The sequence below is a fragment of the Lactuca sativa genome, chromosome 8 (assembly GCF_002870075.4).
Source record: "Lactuca sativa cultivar Salinas chromosome 8, Lsat_Salinas_v11, whole genome shotgun sequence".
NCBI classification, from domain to species: domain Eukaryota; kingdom Viridiplantae; phylum Streptophyta; class Magnoliopsida; order Asterales; family Asteraceae; genus Lactuca; species Lactuca sativa.
The window spans coordinates 275,270,567-275,296,608 of NC_056630.2; positions in this window are offsets into that span (position 1 = coordinate 275,270,567).

Sequence of the window (26,042 nt, forward strand, 5' to 3'; positions counted from 1 at the left end):
GCCGAAGATGTGGACGCTCCCTGAAGACGAGCCACCAGGCGTTCTGCATCCTGGAGTCGAGATTCCCACCTTACCTGCCTCATGTGAAACTCCCGGAGGACGTCACGCGTCTCCTGTTCCGCACGCTCGACCCTAGTCCACAGCTGGCGTACTTGATCAGCAGTGTCCTGAGCAAGGTCGCCGGTGTCCCGTAACCGTCTCACCATGACCGGTAGGGCTCGGTCGGCCGGTCCTCCGTCCCTCAGGTCAAAGAACTCACGTGACATGCCAAACGGGGGTCGCTGTCCTTGATGTCTGCTCCATCTCCAAAGATCCATGCCCCAAGGAGGGGTAGGTCCAGTGGGTCCCACACGATAAGCAGGTACCCTGATCGGGTAAGGGGGATCGATGACCTCGGACTCTGCGTCCGAATCACCCCCTTCGCTGTCATCAAGCTCCTCTCCGAAAGGTTCTTCGTCTTCTTCGGGTTCGACAGGCTCGCCCTCGACTTCTGCCTCCGGTTCCCCATCTGATTCCTCTTCGGGGTCCTTCTCAGGTTCTTCCTCCTCCTCTAGCCACCCGTTGTTTCCCTGATTAGGGAAGTAGGGGTCTCCAGGGTGATGAAAACCAGCCATGCTGTCTGCGTGAGTACGTAATTATGCTACATTATTCCTAGGGTACTATGACTATTACACAGACTAAGCAAATATTCTCTTTTTGGGTGATATAGGGTATAGTTTTAGGTTCCCTGGCTATTTCGATCTCATCAAGACGTGTGTTAGTTTTACCTTGGAGAGAATGTAGTTGATCAGGCTACATTCGCCCCTTGGCATCACTAGAACAGTCTCGAATGAACCGAGATACCAGCTTTATTGTGTTTGATTCAGCGTTAGGTCCTTACTCCTAATGCAGGCAAGTGTATTTTATTTATTTGTTTTGTTCAGAGTTATGTTAGTCCTTCTTTTTGGTTTATAGTTGCACATCAATGTATGGCTCGACATGCTAGTTCACTATAAACAAAGCTCTGATACCAACCTGTCACACCCCCGAACCAGACGGCGGAAACGTCCGGGGGCTGTCGTGACTCAATTGAATACCATAACATTGAATATATATGAAACAAAACAACATTCGTCACCATTCATCAACATAGTACAACCAGTAGTGTTTACATGTCATACATTGTTTTAACATTACATTCCCCAAAAATTAATTTGTTCAATTCATACAAAAATAAACTGCAACCGTCACTGAGTATGATTTCCCTTGATTCACTGGTTCCCTGAGAATACAAGTATTTTGAAAAACGTCAACATATGAAATGTTGGTGAGTTCATAAGTAGTGTTTGAAATCGAATGTTTATATTGCTTGAAAAACCACCAGAAAATCCGATATTTTCTGAAAAGAAAAGCTTTCGAAAACGTTTGTGAAGATCCATAGGTATGCTTGTTTGTTTCTATACTTGTAAAAAAAATGTTCATTGAAGATGTATGCGTTTCAAATCGGTATGTAATAAAAACCCTAGGGAAACCCGATGTTCCCCTAGCTCTTTTGGAATCCATTAAGTTGCGTTGAAAACATTATGAAAATAGCAGTGTCGGTCCCAGGCGACGTTGGAAGGTTCTCGAGCATTGATTATTTACTACAAACCCGCATTACACAAACGCCCAGTTTATAGTTATACTAACGAACCCGAAGGCGCCGTCCGTACTAATCACGTTATCCAATCGCCCGGACTAAGTGTAGTCCCACATCCGAAGAGAAAGAGGTCACGAAGACCCCGGTAACTCCATTAACCGGTTGGGGAATATATGCGTGCGAGGGGTCCCCGACCCGCCTCGTAAAATATGCAGACTCTTCTAGCAATACCATGGACCCTTGGGGACCAGTGGTACAAGCCATTGAAAGTCACTCTACGTTGTGCCGAGTCGGTAAAACTCAACACTCCGTAGAAAATAAGTGTCTTCGGGCCTTAAGATCAGGTCATCGGGCTAGCTAGGCCCAACAAGCAAGATTTTACACTTTTGGGGCCCGAAGATGGTGCGTAGACGTCTGTGCACACTCGTATGTATATGTATTACCAATCGTTATTTGTATGTATCGAAGAGTTAGTAGTTGTAGATTTCCATTGGCTCGAGACCGAGCCAATTCGTTTAACAACGACTTTTGGTATTGTAATGAGTTGTATTTCGTTGATAGTCGAGGTGTCATTATTTGATCAAATTGTACATATTGAATCAGCCTTGAAATATTTCTGTTTTCAGCCCCTCATTATTTGTAAAATTTACATTTTCAACCCTTTTATTTCAATATTTCCCGGTTTGGTCCTTAAACTATTTTTCTTGACCTTTTAACACCAAAAATTATTGAAATTCATATTTTCCAGCATATTTTTCATAGAAAACAGTTTAAGTCCCTGAAAATGCAGTTTTTCTCGGTTTTAGCCCTTCTTTTCGCAATTTTGACAATTTTGGCCCAAATTGGAAAATTTTTGCAACTTTGGTCCTTTTTAAATTTAAAAAGCATTTTAAACCTTTGAAAAGGATTTGGGACACTTATAGTCCACTGTTTTACAGAAATTCACAGTTTTGGCCCTCCAAAACAGAAAAATTCGCATAATGGGCCTCCTTGGGCCGAAATTTTCATTTTTAGCCCAATAAGCTTGAAATTTATGTTTTTAATCCTCTAATTGAATATAATTCCAGAAATAGCTTTATGGAAACTGTTTTGGCACATTTGATCCATCAGAATCTGTGAAATGTCAATTTGGGCCCTTAATTTTGTATTTTTCACATTTTTGGCCCAAAATTTGTGTTTTTAACCCAAAGAAAATTATCACTAAACCACTTAGCCATTTTTCTTGAAGCACTTTGTGTTTAGAAATATATTTGAAGCTAAAATCATTTAACACAAGATATATCTCGGTTTTGATGGGTTTTAAGGCTAGATTCAACATAAAAACACATAAAAGCATACATATAAGCATGGAAATCATACAAGGCATACAAACACATATAGATCTACACTTTCACTTGTATTCCCCCCCCCCCCCCCCCCAAAACTTCATAAAAACAGAAAATAGGGGTATGAATCTCACCTTGGGGTGTTGACTCGGTTTTTGGAAGAAAAGATGGAAGAAAAATGAAGTGTTTTTGGCCTTGGCTCCCTTTGATGAAGATCTTGAGTTTTGAGATGATTCTAGGGTGTAAGATCACGATTTTTGTATAGATTAGGAAAGGATTTTGATAACAAAAGAATTTAAACCATAGATCTATGCATAATCTTACCTTAGATGATGATTTACTTGCAAAATCCTCTTGGAAAGTCCCTAAATTTCGAGATTTTTGGAGAGGGGAGGAAGGAGAGTTCTTGAGTGTTCTAGAGAGAAAGTTGAGATATTTTTGGTGTGTGTGGTGTTGCTCTCGGCCGAACAAGAAGAGAAAAGAGAAAAGAAGTGACTCTTGAAGTGATACATGCATGGAGGTATGTGATATGTGCCTAGAAATCCATTAGATAATAGTGAGGTGGCAACCAAAGTCAACTTCCCTTGGATTTGGGCCTTGGGCCGAGAATATGAAGGGAAAGAGGAAAAATTTTGGGCTTTTGCCCCCAAGCCCAACATTAGAGGTAGTTTAGGGTATTTATTGGGCTTATAAAATAAAATTGTGATTTTTATGCTTTATTAAGCTAGGTTAGGTTAAATTATGGATCAAAACTTGTGTTTTATTTCCTTCTAGGTTCTACCTAGCCCAAAATATTGAAATAAACGAATGTGGGTCCAATTAGAGCCCAATTAGGGTCCTAAACCCATGATAGTCCAATTGGAAGCTTATTGGTCCATTTGGATCCAATAAGGAAGTCTTAGTCCAAAATGGACTTAACCAAAACTTCTAGGGTCTCCAATTGTCTGATGACTATTTGTAGTTCTAGCATGTTGTATTTACTTGAAGTTTTTGATTCACATTAAGTTGAATGCATAGATTACATGGCTCAAAATTTACAGTTGTGACATCATCCCCCCGTTAGAGGGAATTTCGTCCTGAAATTCTGTTTGAAAGCTAGATTTGAGAAAACTAGAATAGGTGAGGGTACTTCTGCTTCATTTGATCCTCGCGTTCCCACGTGAATTCTGGCCCACGCTTTGCGTTCCACCGTACCTTCACGATCGGGATGCGACTTTGTTTAGTACGCTTCACCTCCCTGTCCATGATTTCGATTGGTTCTTCGACGAACAGGAGATTCTCATTGATTTCGATTTCGTCAAGAGGAATGACGAGAGTTTCATCTGATAGGCACTTTTTCAGATTAGAAACATGAAACACGGGGTGTACACCGTTTAGCTCCGTGGGTAGTTGTAGTCTGTATGCTACTGGACCTATTCGGGCGACGATTTCGAAAGGTCCAATGTATCGCGGGTTTAGCTTTCCTCGTTTTCCGAAACGTATAACTCCTTTCCAGGGTGAGACCTTTAACAATACTCGATCACCGACCTGGAACTCTAAGGGCTTTCGCCGTTTATCAGCGTAGCTCTTTTGCCGGTCACGCGATGCCTGTAATCGAGCTTTGATCTGGACAATCTTTTCTGTGGTCTCGCGAATGATCTCCGGTCCTGTCATTGCCCTATCCGACGTATGTGTTCTTGCTAGCTGGGTGTCACCTACTTCAGCCCAACATAACGGTGATCTACATCTACGCCCGTACAGTGCTTCGAAAGGGGCCACCTTAATGCTCGAATGATAACTATTGTTATATGAAAACTCGATCAGCGGTAGGTGGGTATCCCAAGACTTTCCGAAGTCTATCACGCATGCACGAAGCATGTCTTCAAGCGTCTGAATGGTTCGTTCGCTTTGACCGTCCGTTTGTGGGTGATACGCGGTGCTCATATCAAGATGAGTTCCCATGGCCTTGTGGAGCGACTGCCAAAAGCGTGACGTGAACCTACTGTCCCTATCCGAGATGATAGATTTTGGCACTCCATGAAGTCTTACAATCTCTCGTAGGTACAAACGCGTCAGCCTCTCCATCTTGTAGGACTCTTTGATTGGCAGGAAATGGGCAGATTTCGTCAGTCGGTCGATTATTACCCATATGGTGTCCAATCCTTCCGACGTCTTGGGTAGCTTGGTCACGAAGTCCATAGAAATCCCCTCCCATTTCCACTCAGGGATTGCCGGTTGCTGTAACAATCCAGAAGGTTTCTGGTATTCCACTTTTACTTTGGCACACGTAAGGCACTTACTAACATAAGTTGCGATTTCCGCCTTCATGTTAGGCCACCAATAGTGCTGCTTAATGTCCAAATACATCTTGTCCGAACCAGGATGAATGGAGTATCGTGTCTTGTGGGCTTCCTTCATAACGGTCTCTCTGAATCCTCCGGTTTTTGGGACCCAGATACGGTTCATGAAGTAGTATACCCCATTCTCTTTGACTTCCAGGTTCTTCTCCATTCCGCGCAATGCTTCGCTAGTTCTATTTTCCGCTTTCATAGCCTCTGCCTGGACTGATGCGATTTGAGTGGTCAGATGAGACTGAATGGTTATCGAGTGCGTTTTCGTACGGCGATTTGTGTATTCCTTCCGACTTAATGCGTCAGCCACCACGTTGGCCTTGCCTGGATGGTACTTGATCTCGCATTCGTAGTCGTTTAACAATTCCACCCATCTTCGTTGTCTCATGTTCAGCTCCTTCTGATTCAAGATGTGCTGGAGGCTCTTGTGGTCTGTGAAGATGGTGCACTTAGTACCGTACAGGTAGTGCCTCCAAATTTTTAAGGCAAAGACCACGGCTCCCAGTTCTAGGTCATGGGTCGTGTAATTTACTTCGTGCGTCTTTAGTTGGCGGGACGCATATGCTATCACTCTTCCACGTTGCATGAGAACGCAACCTAAGCCTTGATTCGACGCGTCACAGTAAACTACAAAATCTTCCGTTCCTTCAGGTAGAGATAGTACAGGAGCGCTGCAAAGAGCTTGCTTCAAGGTTCGAAACGCAATCTCTTGTCGGTCTGTCCACTCGAATGGCACGCCCTTTTGCGTAAGCAAGGTAAGCGGCTTGGCGATCTTAGAAAAGTTTTGGATGAATCTCCTATAGTACCCTGCTAGGCCTAAGAACTGACGAATTTCTGTGGGCGTAGTCGGAGTTGCCCATCCTTCCACAGCTTTGACCTTAGAGGGATCCACATGAATTCCATCTTGGCTAACTACGTGGCCTAAGAAATTCACACTCCGAAGCCAGAACTCGCACTTGGAGAGTTTGGCGTAAAGCTTTTCCGTGCGCAGAGTCTCTAAAATTTGTCGGAGATGTCGGCCATGCTCCTCTTTGCTTCGAGAATAGACGAGAATGTCATCGATAAACACAATGACGAAGTTGTCCAGGAACGGTCGACAGATTCGATTCATTAGGTCCATAAATGCGGCAGGTGCATTTGTTAGACCGAAGGGCATTACGACGAATTCATAATGTCCATAGCGGGTTCGGAAAGCGGTTTTAGGAATATCTTCCTCTCGGACCTTGAGTTGATGGTATCCGGACCGTAGATCTATTTTAGAAAAATAGCTAGCTCCTTGGAGCTGGTCGAATAGATCATCGATTCGCGGGAGTGGGTAGCGGTTTTTCACAGTGAGTTTGTTCAACTCTCTGTAATCGGTTTTAGCCCTTCTTTTCGCAATTTTGACAATTTTGGCCCAAATTGGAAAATTTTTGCAACTTTGGTCCTTTTTAAATTTAAAAAGCATTTTAAACCTTTGAAAAGGATTTGGGACACTTATAGTCCACTGTTTTACAGAAATTCACAGTTTTGGCCCTCCAAAACAGAAAAATTCGCATAATGGGCCTCCTTGGGCCGAAATTTTCATTTTTAGCCCAATAAGCTTGAAATTTATGTTTTTAATCCTCTAATTGAATATAATTCCAGAAATAGCTTTATGGAAACTGTTTTGGCACATTTGATCCATCAGAATCTGTGAAATGTCAATTTGGGCCCTTAATTTTGTATTTTTCACATTTTTGGCCCAAAATTTGTGTTTTTAACCCAAAGAAAATTATCACTAAACCACTTAGCCATTTTTCTTGAAGCACTTTGTGTTTAGAAATATATTTGAAGCTAAAATCATTTAACACAAGATATATCTCGGTTTTGATGGGTTTTAAGGCTAGATTCAACATAAAAACACATAAAAGCATACATATAAGCATGGAAATCATACAAGGCATACAAACACATATAGATCTACACTTTCACTTGTATTCCCCCCCCCCCACAAAACTTCATAAAAACAGAAAATAGGGGTATGAATCTCACCTTGGGGTGTTGACTCGGTTTTTGGAAGAAAAGATGGAAGAAAAATGAAGTGTTTTTGGCCTTGGCTCCCTTTGATGAAGATCTTGAGTTTTGAGATGATTCTAGGGTGTAAGATCACGATTTTTGTATAGATTAGGAAAGGATTTTGATAACAAAAGAATTTAAACCATAGATCTATGCATAATCTTACCTTAGATGATGATTTACTTGCAAAATCCTCTTGGAAAGTCCCTAAATTTCGAGATTTTTGGAGAGGGGAGGAAGGAGAGTTCTTGAGTATTCTAGAGAGAAAGTTGAGATATTTTTGGTGTGTGTGGTGTTGCTCTCGGCCGAACAAGAAGAGAAGAGAGAAAAGAAGTGACTCTTGAAGTGATACATGCATGGAGGTATGTGATATGTGCCTAGAAATCCATTAGATAATAGTGAGGTGGCAACCAAAGTCAACTTCCCTTGGATTTGGGCCTTGGGCCGAGAATATGAAGGGAAAGAGGAAAAATTTTGGGCTTTTGCCCCCAAGCCCAACATTAGAGGTAGTTTAGGGTATTTATTGGGCTTATAAAATAAAATTATGATTTTTATGCTTTATTAAGCTAGGTTAGGTTAAATTATGGATCAAAACTTGTGTTTTATTTCCTTCTAGGTTCTACCTAGCCCAAAATATTGAAATAAACGAATGTGGGTCCAATTAGAGCCCAATTAGGGTCCTAAACCCATGATAGTCCAATTGGAAGCTTATTGGTCCATTTGGATCCAATAAGGAAGTCTTAGTCCAAAATGGACTTAACCAAAACTTCTAGGGTCTCCAATTGTCTGATGACTATTTGTAGTTCTAGCATGTTGTATTTACTTGAAGTTTTTGATTCACATTAAGTTGAATGCATAGATTACATGGCTCAAAATTTACAGTTGTGACAAGCAACCTCCTGGCTTTGTGAATGAAAAACATCGAGATCACTGCTACATCTTGGATAAAGTTGTTTATGGTCTGAAACAAACACCTAGGGCATGGTATGAAACTCTAACTAAGTTTTTAAAGATGTCTAAATTCAAACAAGGTTCGGTTGACCCAGCCTTCCTTCGTAAAAAGGAAGGTAACCACCTTATTATCGTTCAAATCTATGTCGATGATATCATCTTTGGCTCAACGAGTCCCAGCCTAACAGTTGAATTCAAAAAGTTGATGGAGACTAAATTTGAAATGAACTCAATGGGTCCGATTAACTTTTTCCTTGGTTTAAATATTAGACAGGGACCCGAAGGAATATTTATCAACCAAGAAGCATATACCAGAACTCTTCTTGCCAAGTTCGGCATGGTGGGAGACTCAAAGGTCAAAGTCCCTATGGAGTTCGGTACCAAGCTCACACCATCTTTGGAAAAACCGGCAGTCGACATAACACTTTATCGCCAAATGATTGGTTCCCTGATGTACCTCACAACTAGCAGGCCTGATATAATGTTTTCAGTTTGCTATTGTGCTAGGTTTCAAGCAAATTCGCTTGAACCACACATGTTGGCAGTGAAGAACATATTCCGTTATCTGAAGCGAACGACCTCTCTCGGTCTCTGGTATGCCTCAAACTCAGGCTTCTTTGTTCAAGCCTACTCAGATGCAGACCTAGGAGGATGTGGTCTAGATCGGAAAATCACTACAAGAGGATGTCAATTTCTCGACGGGAAGTTGGTGAGATGGAAATCTAAGAAACAAACGTGTGTTTCTCTGTCTACAGCCGAAGCAGAGTACATTGTAGCCCCCTCAAGCGCATCTAAAGTGATTTGGATCCAAATCCAACTTCGGGATTATGGACTCAATATGAAAAGAATCCCACTATATTGCGACTCAGAAAGTGCAATTAGGATCTATCATAACCCAGTGCAACATTCCAAGACGAAGCATATTGCACTGAGGTATCACTTTATTAAGGATCATGTGGAAGAAGGAAATGTCGAAATTCACTTTGTTCGAACAAATGATCAACTGGCAGACATCTTTACCAAAGCCCTTCCTGAAGCAAGTTTTAATAAAATCCTATAAGGTCTAGGTATGATGGAATAAGAGTCAGTACCAAAAATACATTCTCAGAAGTAAAAGTTGGAAGCGAAATGAACCGAACGCTCGGTCTATTTCGGGCTTGGTTCACATGGGAACCGAATTGTACCGAACACTCGGTCTATTTCGGGTTCCATCTCATTGCATTTTTTTTGCTAATCTCAAAAAGGTGATATCTTTGGTTGTACCCTTTTGTACAATAGTTTTCCAAAAATTCCAAAAATATTTTTTTCGGAATCAAAATGAACTGAGCGTTCGGTCCATTTTGGGTTCGGTTCCAAAAAAATTTTGTTGTTTGGTTTGTTTTGTTTTTCTCTTTACAAAAATATCAAAAGTTCCAAAAATATTTTCTTTTTCTTTTTGTCTCTTCTTTTGTTTATATTAACAGTTTATAGATTAACAATGGGGCAGGTATCAATCTCACACTTTTACTAGTTAAGTGTCCCTAGAAGCATGCTGCTGCATGTTGTTCGAAGCCTCAACTGATTCTGAATAAAAGCCTTATTGACTTGGTATATACTAACTGTCTTCCCAATTAGGTTGCTACATTTATTCTAATAATGAGTTACCTTACTCTTTTCTCATATGAGTTAGGAGTTTTCTGCTTTGTCACTATAATTTTAGCAGAGGTACTTTGGTTTTTTTTACACCATCTCAAACATTTTTCTCCATCATATTCGCTTCATACATGTAGCCCTTGAGACTCTCAGAAATTACCACTGAGGTTTATGGTTACACAATCTCTGTGTTTGTGATCTTAGCTTCGTCACTACATGCTAAGTGGAACCCAAAATTCAATACCCACTATGCATTGACGGTGAACAATTAAATTTGCTCTAGCTTTCACTTATGAATTAACGAATCCACCCAAGTGGTTGTACCATGAAATCTCTAATTTTCTCTTTGTGTGATTCTTATGAAATTGTTACATACCATAACATTTCTTCCCTTAGAATCCATTTTTTTTGAGATTTCACAGCAAGTATTTCCAGCATGTCACTTAAATATTATCCAAACCTACTTGTTGAACAGACCACATTGGTCGCACAAGTCCTTCATTCGGTTTCCATCTTATGTCAAGATCAGGAACTCTGAACTAAAGCGAAAGCCACCCATATCAGCCTCATTAAAAGATGCCTTTCAACACTTCTTAACAGGTGATTGATAGTAATTCAACGGGAAACCATACAAACACTTTAAAGTCTCTATTGACTTTGAAGGAAGAGATTCATGCCCGGGATCCACAGTTTCGTGTCTTTATTGGCATCACAAATTCCCACATATATGTTGTTTTATTTCTTTATCTTTGACACTCTATGCACGGAAATCTTTTTGATTTTCCAAAAATTTGGTTTTGTTCATTACAAGCTATTTTTATGGTTTCGGGTTTTAATGCAATATTCTCAACGGGATGTTATGGTTAATACTACACGTGTTCTCTTTTATCTATGAAGAAAGCTCATTTTAAAAGGATAAGTTGCTGACTCAGCCGAAAGTCTAAACGTTTTGGCATTCAAAACGGTGTTTGATGGGAAGGCATGCAAAACGGAAGAGTTTTTCTCTCTCATGCGTAATCATAGGGGTTGCTAACTGTCACGCATCAATCAACTCAGGAAACGCTTCGATCTTCAAGAAGATTTGGGGGCGGATCATTCTCTCTCCTCTACACACGGTATAAAGGGTAAATCCTAAGTTCTTTTACCTCTTTACTGCACCCAAAATTCAGAGAGCAAGCGAAGATTATTTTCTCCCACTTTTGATCCTCTTCTTCGACGCACTCATTAATGGCGGAATCATCCTCTGTTCACGAAACCTCTCATATTCTCCTAATCAGACCTCAACAAAGTCTGATCATTGATCTCACCCCACATTCCTACGACGCCTTCATGTTCCCTATTATGGAGTGTCTTAAACACTCTCCACTGGCTCTTGCCCTAACAAAGGTTGAAACAGTTCTGATGGAGTGGTTATCCCAGATTTTCTCCACCGCCCACTATGACAAGTCTGTCGATCGCATTTTCTTCGACATTCTTGATACCAAATCCTCCATGTCCAAACAGCGATTCTGCTCGCTTCTAGGGTTCGAACCTGATGAGTCAAGGGTTAACCCTGAGTCTATTCCTGTGGGATAGTTGTTCTCCATGTTTTACAACATGGGTTACACTGAGATTCTTACCACTGTTACAAAGTTCAAGAAATCATGTCTTCCTCCTCAGTGGAATGGCTTCTTCACGGTGCTGTTTAAAGGTTTATCAAAACGAAGTGCAGGTTCTGATGGGGCTAGCCGACTGTTTATGACGATTCTCTACGGGCTGTACCATGGCGTTAATCTTGACTATGGCTCGGTTTTATGGTAGCAGTTGATTCAACGCCTTGCTTCTACATCTCGCCACTCTGAGATTTCTTATGCCAGATTCTGGACGCTGTTCACCAAGTGGGCAATGGATAAGTATCTTGTCCCTGTTGTAGCTAATTCTCCAATCTCCTCGATTGCTATTTTCCACACAACGAAGATTATCGTAATTGATCCTTCCAAGTTTCAGTTTGTTGGCTCAATTCCTGAGTCAATGTATGCGTGTGTATCACGGGATAGTCGTATCATCAAGACCTACAAGGAGTTTCGTCGCTCAGGACCTAGAGAGCTGACTCCAGAGATGGTTCAATCTAGCCATGACACTGACAAGCCTGCTCCCAGGGGCAAGAAACCAGACAAGGGGAAAAACAAGAAGGTTGTCAAAGGAACAAAAGGTCCTTCTCCAAAGAAGCGAAAACCTAAGCAGGCAGCCCAATCACCTCCACTGAAGAAGAGGAAAACCCAGCCCAGGCGCAAACTCATTCTTGCCTCTTCCTCCAGTGAATCAGAAGATGACGATTCAGACTCTGAGGAGTCGCTTCGGGGTGACACTCCTCCCCGTTCGCCTTCACCTGAGGTACCTGTTTCATCTAAACGAGTATCTCCTCCCCCAATCTCTATCTCTATTTCCATTCCCCCGATAACCTCCACTACTCATATTCCACCTACCTCTATTCCTGTACCAACCCCTATTTTCTCATAAGCTACGACAACAACCACCACTGAAGTTCAAACCAACGTATCTGATACGGGGGCTCATACTTCAACACCCAAACCCACACCCGCTACAGAACATACTACCACAACCGAAACTCCACCTTCGCCTTCATCTCCCAACCACTCAACAGATGATGAGACTTTTCTTGGAGGAGAAGACATGACTTTTGACTCTATCTACTATAGTCCGTACCAGGTTCAAAGCAATGATGATGATGATGCTCCTGTCACTAAAAAGCATCTCAAGGAACTTCATGAGAAAATCGATAGTCTCATCGCTTCCTCCTCCTCTTCTCGGTCCAATATCTCCGAGGATGCCATTCAGGGGCTAGTTGATTCATTCACCAAGGCACATGAAGCCTCAATCAACTCCGCCGCTGCTGCTGTCGATGCATCTACCAAGGCCTGTGCTGCTGCGACCGAAAAAGTCGAAAAACTATTTCTTGATGCTAACAGTATTTTACAGTCTTTACAGGGGGTCGCTGAATCCAATGCAGCGAAGGTCGATTCCGTTGTCGAGAAGCTGGCCACTTCATTCGCATCCGAACTGCAATCCTTTTCCAGTCTTCGTCAGTCTCTTGACGCTGACAACAAAACTTTCCAGGCAATTGTTGAGGAGCGTTTGGCAAAGCTCCAAGAAGATCTTGCTTCGTAGAATTCAGTGATGGATGCACTTGCTCGCAAAACCACTGCTCTAAAGGTTAAAAGTCTTCAACTTTTCCAATCTGAAAAGGAGTTTGCGTCTCTCCGATCTGAGCGAGCGGTCATTTCCACGTGTGTTTCGGATGTCGACGCTGCCCTCACCAACATCATTGAAGCACATGATCCAATCCTGAATTACTCAGTGAGACGAACTCTAGTAGAGAAGCTTGCTCCCGCCCTTGACCTGCTCAACAAAATTGAAGGGCTTCCTGAGTTCGTGGCCCATCCAAAACAAGGGGGAGAAGGGGTGTCAAAGGCCGAGAATCAATCTCAACCGCCTCCTACTTCTACATCAGCTTCAACTAAAGCAACCGAACCTCCAACAACTGATCAGACTTCAGGTTCGGGTGCTAAAGATAAAGGGAAAAAGATTCTTGAAGACAGCAATGGTGATGATGACAAAGAGACCATTGCTAATCTCTTGAAGAAACAAGCTAGGGAAAAGGATTCAGATATGAGTGCTCGTGTTGCCAGAGAGGCAGAGGCAAACGAAAGAAAAATGAAGGAGGCTCATGATCTCCTTGAGAGTCGAAAAATTCTATTTCCTCCATGGATTCTCAAGAAGCTTATCAAAGAAGCCATTGATACTCCCAACATCCTATGGCTCGAACCGGTGATTTCCTTGGACAGGTTCAATTCTGTCGACTCTCAGTTTGACATTCCCTTGACCCGAAAGACCTTCATTTTTCATGCTTTCTCTCATATTGCTGATGTCCCTCATCCTCACTCGAAGGTTGATAGGGAGCTTGCTGAATTCTATCTGAGGTCTGCTCAGCCTCAGTATCAGACATGGAGTGCGTAGTAGATTATAAACATGCAGGTCCTCAAACCCTTTCGGGAGGGTAACTTCACAAATGTTCAGTTCAAAGTGCTGAGGGGGTCTGCCAAAACAAAACATGCCATTTATCTTGCCCATCTTCCTAACCTGAATCCACATGATTGGATCATTCTGCATAACATCCTCCTCACCAACGAAGCTGAATATGGGCCAATCATAGATCACTTCAAAAGGATGCTGGTTTGCTACATCATGGAGGTCGCCAAGATGGATCAGGAGATCGCAAGTATTTTCAAGAAAAAGCTCACCATCTCTCCTGTTGGTTCTACAAGTGATTTAAATATGATGCAGATGGGGAGGATCGACCCAAAGCGGAACTTTGTCATGTTCACAAGGAACGAAGGCCAAAAATGCCTGTTCACCTTGGCAGATAAGCATCTGTATACCACTGCATGCTTGGAACAGGTTCTGGGAATCATCAATCGATGCAAGCAAAACTCTGTAGATGACAAGAAGTATTTTGATGACATAATCCAGTGGTACATTCGTTTCAGACAAACCATCCTTGCTCTCATTCCTCGTCTGTTCGAAACCATAAAGAAAGTTCCTGCAGCTGGACCCAGCAAGCCGAAGTAGAGTCTCACTCCAATTGACGCAAAGGGGGAGATTGTAGGGTCCATTATGTGTTGCGTCTTGGGCTCGTTCTTTAGTCTAGTTTTATATCCGGATTGGGCCTGTCCATCCGTGATTTTATTTTCTAGGGTTTAGTATTTATAGATGCTTGCATGCATCTTGGTACGTAAGATTTGGATTCAATCATTCACATCGCATACTTTTATTTTGATTGTAACCCTAAACAACCTCTACAGCGGAAGTTCTTAGTCGAGCTCTGCTGAGGCGTGAATCTATTGAATCATTCAGCATATTTTGATTCATTCCACTGTTTGATCTTTCTGTTCTTATTTCTGTGATTAACCTGTTTGAAGATCTAAACGATCAAAGAGTTATTCAACTCTTCAGAAGCAGTGGTAGAAGACCCCTCTTGGAGACTAGACTACTCGAGCTTGAAAGACCTATCGGGTGTAGATAAAATGAGGAAGTTTGCGATCTTGTCTTCAGTATTTTCGGCGGCAGGATCGATTTCTTCCAATTTTAACCCTACATCATAATAAACAAAAGAAGAAAGTAAATCCCATGATCCTTTCAACTAAATAGTAAATTCTATCCATTTTGACCTACGTCTTTAGCAGGAGATCCCCTCCGGGAATAGGGTCGCGCCTCACAAAAAAGTATTTCTCTTTCCAAGCTCCGTCATTATTTTTGATTTCAGAATGAGTAATGATTTGTTAGGTTTGAGCTTTAGCAAGAAACAGAAATTTTCGAAGGTGGTGAGATCGTAAACATGAGACGGTTCAACAACACCTATCCCTAGATCATTGGATTGGTTCAACTGATTGATCCAGAATAGGATCCTCCATATGAAAGGCATGGATTGAATATATGAAATGTTTGTGATCTCAAAAAACACAGAAATAATTCCAAGAAAAGGGTACTTTAAACCCAAAAAAGTATATTTTGGGAAGAAAATTAAAGAGGAAGAGATGGAATCTGGATGAATCGACGTATCAAAGGATTGAAAGATTGTATCTACGAGAAAAGACTCATTGAATTTTAGGAACCTAATATCCTCATCATCGAACGAATAAATGTCACTCTAAGAGAGCAGCTTTCGATTGATAAAGTCATCTTCAGGAGGGGAAATGATGTTGGCTCAAGAGCAAACCATCTTTTTGCCCATGATCGAGATAGGAGAAGAACGAAAAGAAAATGGAGTAAGATGTTACCTTTGAAGTTAGTCGGAGATGATAAAAGGGAAGTGAGAGAGAGTAAAAGAAAACTTCACACCAGTTACCCCTATTTATCTCAGTGTCAGATAAGAGAGATGGATGATTTGACCATCTTATCATGAGTATTGAACAGATAAAATCTATTCGTTATGGTTTAAAATTTGAAATCGTATCTCTATTTATGTAAAATTATACATTAAAATATTTAAAATTAACCTAAATATTTCGCATGTATAATTTGGGGGCAATTGTTAGGGCCAAGATCCTCAATCCTATTCAGGATCCCGAATCTTTAAGAACTTTTTAGATCCCAGACATATCTCAGGATCCTGACCATTATTATATTTATTTCTTAACATTTCTAACAAATATATTTCCAATCTTATTCTCATATGTGTAGAATTAGTCAAACTAAGACCCATGCTTAACGTAGAAACATTTCAATCAGGAAAAAGGCCTAGGAATACCAAGTCAAACCAACATGTTCATTTTTATTTGAGAAGATCCCCGAAATATCGGACTTATTGTTACTTAAAATAGACTATAGATACATATGTATTTCACACACAACACACACCTATACTTACAGCAGTACTTGTACTCATATCTCCATCATTTCATCTATAACTCATATTTCAATTAACAAGGCATGTGATCATTATCACCTCCCAAGGTTTTGTGACGCAGGTCCTAGTAAGGATCAACGGCTTTTGTCACACCCAAAAAACCAAAGGCAGAAATATATCCGGGGTTGACTCCACGTTGAGTATCAAATCCAATGCACATAGTAAAACAGTAAACACAAAACATTACATTACATAATATTGTTTACATCTGTTTGAAAGAAAGGTTATACAAGTGTTATATACATATATCATATGAACAAAAGCAAAGACGAGTCTTCGGAACTCTCCGTCTTCTCCAAAAGATGGTGGTGTACCTGTCTAACGCTGACCTGAGAATACAAGCAGTTTGAAAATCAGCATAAAGCTGGTGAGTTCATAAGCGGTTTAGTTTTGAAAAGAACGAGTTTCCTTTGCTTTCTGAAAAAGTTGTAGTTCAAGAAAATCCCATATTTTCTTATGAAAACAGTTTAGTTATCTTTTGTTACAAATTCGAAAATGGTTTGTTATGTCATCCCAGGAAAATCCCATATTTTCCTAATAATTTAGTTATTCGTTTGTTACTTTATTCGTTTATGAGTTGTTATGCTATCCTAGGAAAATCCAATATTTTCCTATGTTTTGAGTTGTCTATTCGTTTCTATTTTCGTTACTAGTTGTTATGTTACTTTAGGAAAATCCCATATTTTCCTATGTATTGAGGTTGGTTCTTAAGTTTGATTTCAAAGTACTAATGATTACCATACTTGCAGTATTAGTTAAGTATTCTAAACTCTTAGTTATCCTACATTCGAATGTCTATCATTTACTAACTTAGTTGTATTTTAGAATATTTGGGTTCACCAGAAACGTACATTACAGTATTTTTGATTATTCTGATGATTTCCAAAAGAGTACATTAGTTGTATTTTCGTATCTCTGGCAACATTCTAAGGCGGATGTATTCGAAACTCAATAGAGGTCCAGAGGCGTACTTTCGTATTAAATTCGAAACTCTGGTGACATTCAAGGCGTACACTAACTGTATATTTGAAGTCTTGGTGTCATCCAAAGGCGTTATTTCGCATTCGTAGTCCTATTTTTATTTGTATTCGCATTCGTTCTATCTTATTGGTTATATTCATATTCTATTCGTATTCGTATTCGTACTATCTTATTGGTTATATTTGTATTCGTATTCGTACTATCTTATTGGTTATATTCGTATTCGTATTCGTTTAGTATTAATATTAGTTATGATTAGTATGATTTCTTTTACAAAAAGTAATATAGTTTAAAACACTTTTTAAAGAAATCTGACTTTAGTCTAACTGTTTACCCTGCAATTCGAACCATTAGTCAACACAAATTTTGAAATTAGAAACATACATAAAATGAAACATTGAACTGAAAATAAGTTTAAGTACAAGATTTCCTTGTACTTTTGCTTGTATTCCCCCTGAAAACATTTGAAAAACATTTGAAAAAGGATAGGGGTATGAACTCACCGGTTGAGAAACGCGTCAGTTTGGATCCTAAACATCAGATCTGGGTTCGCGAACGCACAAGATTCCTATGGATTATGAAATGATACACATTCATATCTAATTAGGACTTGATTAATTTATTTGCTAGGGACATACACTTCTAGTTGCGGAAACACCCCATTACAAGTGTTTGGAAGGACCCGGGTGGCATTTAAGGACTTGTATGACTAGGGAATGGAGTTTACTCTTCAAGAGTAAACTCCTTAAGGAGTTTACTACCCTAAATACCTCATCCACATGAGTTCACGGCCGTGAACTCATGGAGGGTGCTTTTGGATGCAAAATGGTTTCTTAACACAAGGATAATTTAGCTAGGATTTTATCTAGGGCTTTGCGATGAATTCTGACTCACTTATAGACCATTTATTGGAGTTTACAGCAGTAAACATGGATTTTACGGCTGTAAACTCCCCCTCACATCCAATCCTTAAAGTTTTGGTCCTTAAACAATCACATGTGATTCCAATGATTTTTCCTAAGCCTTGAATGGATTTTTAGGGGACTTTTGGCGTGGTTTTTGGAGTTTACGGCCCATGAACTGCCCTCATGGCCGTGAACTCCTTTGATGGGTGTTTTATTATGTTTTAAGGCTTCTAAATTGATGGTAGACATTTCTAGAATTTATCCTAAGGTTTAAGGTGTGTTTAAGTGGCATCTTAGAACATTTAGAGGAGTTTACTCCCCATTTTAACGAGTTTACAGCCCAAGCATGTTCTTGGGCAGTAAACTCAAGTTTACTCCTCTAAATTGATGTTCAAGTTGTTCCAAGGCCAATTCCATAATTCTACAAGTCGTATCTAAGCCTTATTGGTGTTTTGGAAGGGTTTAAGGGCTTAAAAACCCCTTTTATACGTGTTTACGGCCCAAGCATGCTCCAGGGCCGTAAACACATAAACAAGGCTCTAAATCATGGTTCAATGCATTCTAAGTCCATTCCATAAAGTCATCTAGCCATATCTAAGGTCTAATTGTGGTTTGGAAGGGTTTTGTTGCTCAAAAAACCCCATTTATATGAGTTTACGGCCTAGGACTGTTCTAGGGCCGTAAACACGTGATAATGGTCCTAATCCATGGTTTAAACACGAATTTGAAGGCTAGAGGGGTTGTATAACAAGTTAGGGAAGGTACCTTGGTGATTAGAAGCCTTAAATTTGATGTTTTGGACCCTTAAATTTGGTTGAGGAGAGAGGTTAGAGAGAGAGAGTAGAGAGATGATGCAAAAGCTTCAAATGAAAGCTTGAACACGTTTAAATAGGTCCTAAAACTTGGACACGGAGGAATTCTACCCGATACTGGCATTAAACGGGGCTTTTGGTCGCACCCGATTAAGTTTCCATAATTCGACTGGATAGAATTTTGAAATTCCAAATTAATGATTTTGGGCCATTTTCATGAGTTTTAAATGGATTTGAACACTTACGAGATTAAAATAAATATATAGTTTATATATCTTAGCCCAAAAACGAAAACGGGACGAATCGATAAAGGCGGATTTTTACGCACGGAACGGATTTCGGCGATGGACAACTTCGGGTTGTTACATTATCCCCCCGTTAGAGGGAATTTCGTCCCGAAATTCAATGATTTAGATACCGATCATGAATTGGAATGAGATACAGATGGATTTGCTGATCCGAGTGTTCACGCTCCCAAGTGGCATCGGGTCTCCGCTTGATGTTCCAACGAACCCTCACTATCGGGACGCGTCTTGATTTCGTTGGGTAGATACTTCTTAAAGACCGAGACGTGAAGTACCAGAGGAATGTTACTAAGTTCTGAGGGTAGCCAAAATTTGAAGGTTATGGAATTGATCCTACGAGGATTCGCAAAGGGTCTAATGTTACTAAGTTACAGGTTTCTATAGGTATCTCTGGTGCCAACTAGTTCCTTATCGTCTTAGCTTTTGGAAGGTCCACGGGTATGACTGCTTTGCTTATCTACATAACTAGCGAAAATGGTTTGATCGAAGGGCACCACTACGAACTCGTGGTGATCATGCCAGGTCCTGGTCGCTGCCTTGTACATATCATTCTTACTGAGGTTTGGCTACTAGGTAGTTCCAGGAATTAGGTTGATACAAGACTTGACTAGACGTTCGGAAAGAATTCTCGAGAATTTTCGGGAGAGGCATCGGGGAAAGAGTTGCAGACTTCTCGTTTCCCGAATATCACACGGATGGGAAATGCATGGGAAAATTTCTAAGCTTTGATGCAAGAAGATGCGAAGGTTGGATTTAGTTTTGATGCCGAGAATCATGAGAGTCAGGTCAAAGGAAAGATTCGGACGGACGACCCTTTCGAAGACAAGAATAACAACATGAATGAGATTCAGTCATTACACGCCAATGATCGCATCAAAGATTTTCACGAAAAATTTACCATTAGATCGAATGGAAAGGAATAATCATCCGAATTGAGGATAAGATCTAAGGGTATGACATTAACGTTCTCTTTCTCACTGGTTGGTCATCTCGATGGTACACGTTTCGATTACTAATGATGGATTTAGTTTAGAAAGATATTTGAATGAATGGTTAGCAATTTCTTCCGGCATTAGAATCAAAAGGATCACAGACATAAGATTCATCGAGAAACAATATACCTGTGGCAACGGTGGGGTCGGCGGCTGTCCTTTCATGTCCCATAGTTAAGACTCTTCCGGTGTTGCCAGATGTTACTGCCTTAGGACAATTTCATTTATAATGCCCGACCTCTCCACAACTGTAGCAAGTTTGACCGATACTAGGTTCGAAAGCTTGACTAGTTGATTGGGTTGGGGTTCTACAGCTTCGCGCGAGGTGACCTTCCTGGCCACAGCTCTTACAAAACTTTGCACGACAAGGACCAGGGATACAATGATGGTAGCCACATCGGTTACACCACGGGAGGATACCGGCATATCCGGTGACGTGTGCTTGGGCTGAGGAACCTACAACAGATACAACAACAGGGGTACTGGTAGCGTGGACTGCCATTATCTGCTGTTTCTTCGAGGGTTATGGGGAAGACTGACTCTTCTTCTTCTTTTTCCAAAACTTTCTTTTCTTGCCACTCTTTTCTGATGGCTCGGGAGTGGTGTCTGCTTCTTCTTGATCATCATTGTGATCGATCAGGGTTTGCGCTAGACATTTGGCGCTGTCATAGGTATCCGGCTTCGCAGCTAAAATGTTCCCTTTTGTTGGCTGGGTTAATCCCCAGATGAACCTCTCAATCTTTTTGCTCTCCGGGGTAACTAACCCCGGACAAAGCAGCGCTAAGTCATCAAATCTGGATGTGTAGGTGGCGATATCGGAACCTTTCATCTTCAGGTTCCAGAGTTCATGCTCCAGCTTCTAGATTTCACCCTAAGGGCAATACTCCACGCGCAGAAGTTCCTTCATAACTTCCCATCCCATAGCATTGGCTACAAGTAGAGTTAGGGATTTGACTCGGCCGTTCCACCAAGTCAAAGCTTTATCGGTGAGCATGCAGGCGGCGAATTTCACATTGTCGGATTCCGAACAGTCACAAATTTCGAAGATAGATTCGATTTTCTCTAACCACCGAGTTAGAGCAATGACACCCCCTGTGCCATAGAAGAACGTGGGTTTTGCATTCATAAAGTCTATATAGGAACACTCCTTCCGGTGTCCCTGATTACCTTCCGGGTTTTGGGTTTGGGTACCACCCCCTGAACCACTAGGGTTTAGTTGAGACAGGGTGGCTGATATTGTGGTAGTAATGGCTGCCTGAAGTGTTTCCAGGTCGATTTGAATAGGAGGTGGTGGCGGCGGAGGGTTGTTGGTCTTTGAGCTGGGTCGTTTCCTTAGAGGCATCTTGATCTAGAATAACCAGGAAAGAGAGGATCATAAGTCCTCTGAATTGAATCAAGAGATACGGAACGGGGGATATCTCATTAAGACAGATATTCTATTAAGCGATAAAACAGGTAGGAGTTATCAAAGCAGATAATTTATCACTAAAGGAATGATCAAGGAACTACGCTTGAACGAGGACTTCTACAATGGATCGGCTCGAGAAATACTCCCATAGTATTTCATGATTGGTTGCAACAACGGCTCATTGTTTGGGATATTGGGTAAGTTTTAGGTATGTTGCATACCACAGTCACTCCCAAGAACATGTTGGCCGTGTCTCGAATGAATATAGTTGGCCAGGCTATATTGATCCTAGACACGACTACATAACTGCCCAGGTTTAACCGCAGCGTACAACACCCATTTACTTATATTTCGTTCTACTTGTAGCTACGGATTTCGATGGTTCAGTATACTTGTATACTTTAGAAAATACTTATATTTGTAGAGTATACTTTCAGTTCAGAGCACTTAGGCCACTTAAAGTTTATAGTCTTATACCATGTAAGCTTTGGTATACTAGTTCACTATAAACAAGGGCTTTGATACCAATCTGTCACACCCCGAAAACCAAAGGCGGAAACATTTCCGGGGTTGACTCCACGTTGAGTATCAAATCCAATGCACATAGTAAAACAATAAACACAAAACATTACATTACATAATATTGTTTACATCTGTTTGAAAGAAAGGATATACAAGTGTTATATACATATATCATATGAACAAAAGCAAAGACGAGTCTTCGGAAGGCTCCGTCTTCTCCAAAAGATGGTGGTGTACCTATCTAACGTTGACCTGAGAATACAAGCAGTTTGAAAATCAACATAAAGCTGGTGAGTTCATAAGCGGTTTAGTTTTGAAAAGAACGAGTTTCCTTTGCTTTCTGAAGAAGTTGTTGTTCAAGAAAATCCCATATTTTCTTATGAAAACAGTTTAGTTATCTTTTGTTACAAATTCGAAAACGGTTTGTTATGTAATCCCAGGAAAATCCCATATTTTCCTAATAGTTTAGTTATTCGTTTGTTACTTTATTCATTTATGAGTTGTTATGCTATCCTAGGAAAATCCCATATTTTCCTATGTTTTGAGTTGTCTATTCGTTTCTAATTTCGTTACTAGTTGTTATGTTACTTCAGGAAAATCCCATATTTTCCTATGTATTGAGGTTGGTTCTTAAGTTTGATTTCGAAGTACTAATGATTACCATACTTGCAGTATTAGTTAAGTATTCTAAACTCTTAGTTATCCTACATTCGAATGTCTATCATCTACTAACTTAGTTGTATTTTCGAATATTTGGGTTCACCAGAAACATACATTATAGTATTTTCGATTATTCTGATGATTTCCAAAAGAGTACATTAGTTGTATTTTCGTATCTCTGGCGACATTCTAAGGCGGATGTATTCGAAACTCAGTAGAGGTCCAGGCGCGTACTTTCGTATTAAATTCGAAACTCTGGTGACATTCAAGGCGTACACTGACTGTATATTTGAAGTCTTGGTGTCATCCAAAGGCGTTATTTCGCATTCATAGTCCTATTTCTATTCGTATTCGTATGCATTCTATCTTATTGGTTATATTCTTATTCTATTCGTATTCGTATTCGTACTATCTTATTGGTTATATTCGTATTCTATTCGTATTCGTATTCGTACTATCTTATTGGTTATATTCGTATTCGTATTCGTGTAGTATTAATCTTAGTTATGATTAGTATGATTTCTTTTACAAAAAGTAATATAGTTTAAAACACTTTTTAAAGAAATCTGACTTTAGTCTAACTGTTTACCCTGCAATTCGAACCATTAGTTAACACAAATTTTGAAATTAGAAACATACATAAAAAGAAACATTGAACTGAAAATAAGTTTAAGTACAAGATTTCCTAGTACTTTTGCTTGTATTCCCCCCTGAAACCATTTGAAAAACATTTGAAAAAGGATAGGGGTATGAACTCACTGGTTGAGAAACGCGTCAGTTTGGATCCTAAACGTCAGATCTGGGTTCGCGAACGCACAAGATTCCTATGGATTATGAAGTGATACACATTCGTATCTAATTAGGACTTGATTAATTTATTTGCTAGGGACATACACTTCTAGTTGCGGAAACACCCCATTACAAGTGTTTGGAAGGACCCGGGTGGCATTTAAGGACTTGTATGACTAGGGAATGGAGTTTACTCTTCAAGAGTAAACTCCTTAAGGAGTTTACTCCTCTAAATTGATGTTCAAGGTGTTCCAAGGCCAATTCCATAATTCTACAAGTCGTATCTAAGCCTTATTGAAGTTTTGGAAGGGTTTAAGGGCTTAAAAACCCCTTTTATATGTGTTTATGGCCCAAGCATGCTCCAGGGCCGTAGCACATAAACAAGGCTCTAAATCATGTTCCAATGCATTCTAAGTCCATTCCATAAAGTCATCTAGCCATATCTAAGGTCTAATTGTGGTTTGGAAGGGTTTTGTTGCTCAAAAAAACCCCACTTATATGAGTTTTCGGCCTAGGATTGTTCTAGGGCCATAAACACATGATAATGGTCCTAATCCATGGTTTAAACTCGAATTTGAAGGCTAGAGGGGTTGTATAACAAGTTAGGGAAGGTATCTTGGTGATTAGAAGCCTTAAATTTGATGTTTTGGACCCTTAAATTTGGTTGAGGAGAGAGGTTAGAGAGAGAGTAGAGAGATGAAGCAAAAGCTTCAAATGAAAGCTTGAACACGTTTAAATAGGTCCTAAATCTTGGACACAGAGGAATTCTACCCGATACTGGCATTAAACGGGGCTTTTGGTCGCACCCGATTAAGTTTCCGTAATTCGACGGGATAGAATTTAGAAATTTCAAATTAATGATTTTGGGCCATTTTCATGAGTTTTAAATGGATTTGAACACTTACGAGATTAAAATAAACTTATATTTTATATATCTTAGCTCAAAAACGAAAACGTGACGAACCGATAAAAGTGGATTTTTACGCGCGGAACGGATATCGGCGATGGACAACTTCGGGTTGTCACAGCTTTCCTTGTAAACCACTTGTGCAATCTTATTCTAATTTCGACAAACATTTTACCAACAAACACTACAACCTCTCATTCAATTTAGTTAATATCAACTTAGTCGATTTTTGACCAAAACAATGATTATCCATCAAATCACTTGTATCTACTCTATGATCTAAATATATATGGGATAGGGGTTCTCGATCCTTCTTTACATCTTCTAGCTATCTATCCAGTATTATCAGTCATCCCTAAGGTAAATTCCCTACTTCTATTTCTCTTATTTTCATGCTTTCTTGTTTATCACGGTTAAAAAGACACTCTGCTCTTGTCCAAGTATCATGGCTCCCTCTGAGGATTTTATTGATCAGAAAATCCTAACATATGAGGAAACTTGTTTCTTTAATTATGTTGGCATTAGATCCTTAAAAGTGAATCGGGACCAGTGCCATCTTCAATCCTTTCGATGCTCTAGTCTAACCCGATTTCATTTCTCCTACTTGGGTTTGCTTTCTCAAGTACGTTTTTTCTTTAGGTCTAACTTACCCCTATTCTGGTGTTATTCTTGAATTCTTTGAGGTCACCAAAATTTCTTACATCCAAACTATGCCTGGATCTGGAGGATCCTTTTCTAGATTAATCGGTTGAATCAATCCATGGATCTTAACGTGGGTTTGTCTAAGCTAAGCCACGTCTATGATCTTTCAACTTTTGGGTCTTCTCGTTTCCTGTTTAAAGTCAAAACCAACAAAACACACCTAATCCTGAAAACAAAATAAAATGATGGTGCCTGGCAAGAAAATTTTTTCTTTGTAAAACATGAGTCCATCCCCAATGGTGATCTTCCACTACCTTCTCAGTGTTTCCTGACAATGATCATTTGTTTATTTATCTTACTTTTAGTATCTTGAAGTCATGAAGATCCTATGTAACTTTTAGGGTCCAATGCCACTCACTCTAGTGATCGCTTCACTCTCTCTCACCTTGAAGAGGCCATGTCAGGTGGTCAACTTGTGGTTAAGAGGGAAAAGACTTCTTATTCTCATCCTCCAAATAGGGATGTGATTGATCTATCAATGAAGACTCCCAGAACCAAGAAGAGAAAGCCGTATGAGATCCCGGATCTCAGCCTACATAATCTAGGGGCCGAGGAAGCCATGAAGAAGCTCATCTCCTTCTCGCAAGATGTAAGTACTTCAAAATTCTCTTTTTCTTTTTTGATTGATATTGAATCTAATAAATGCACTATTTCTTAGGTTGTGGATCATGTTTTCCGATCCACTGAGGATTGAAGCTTA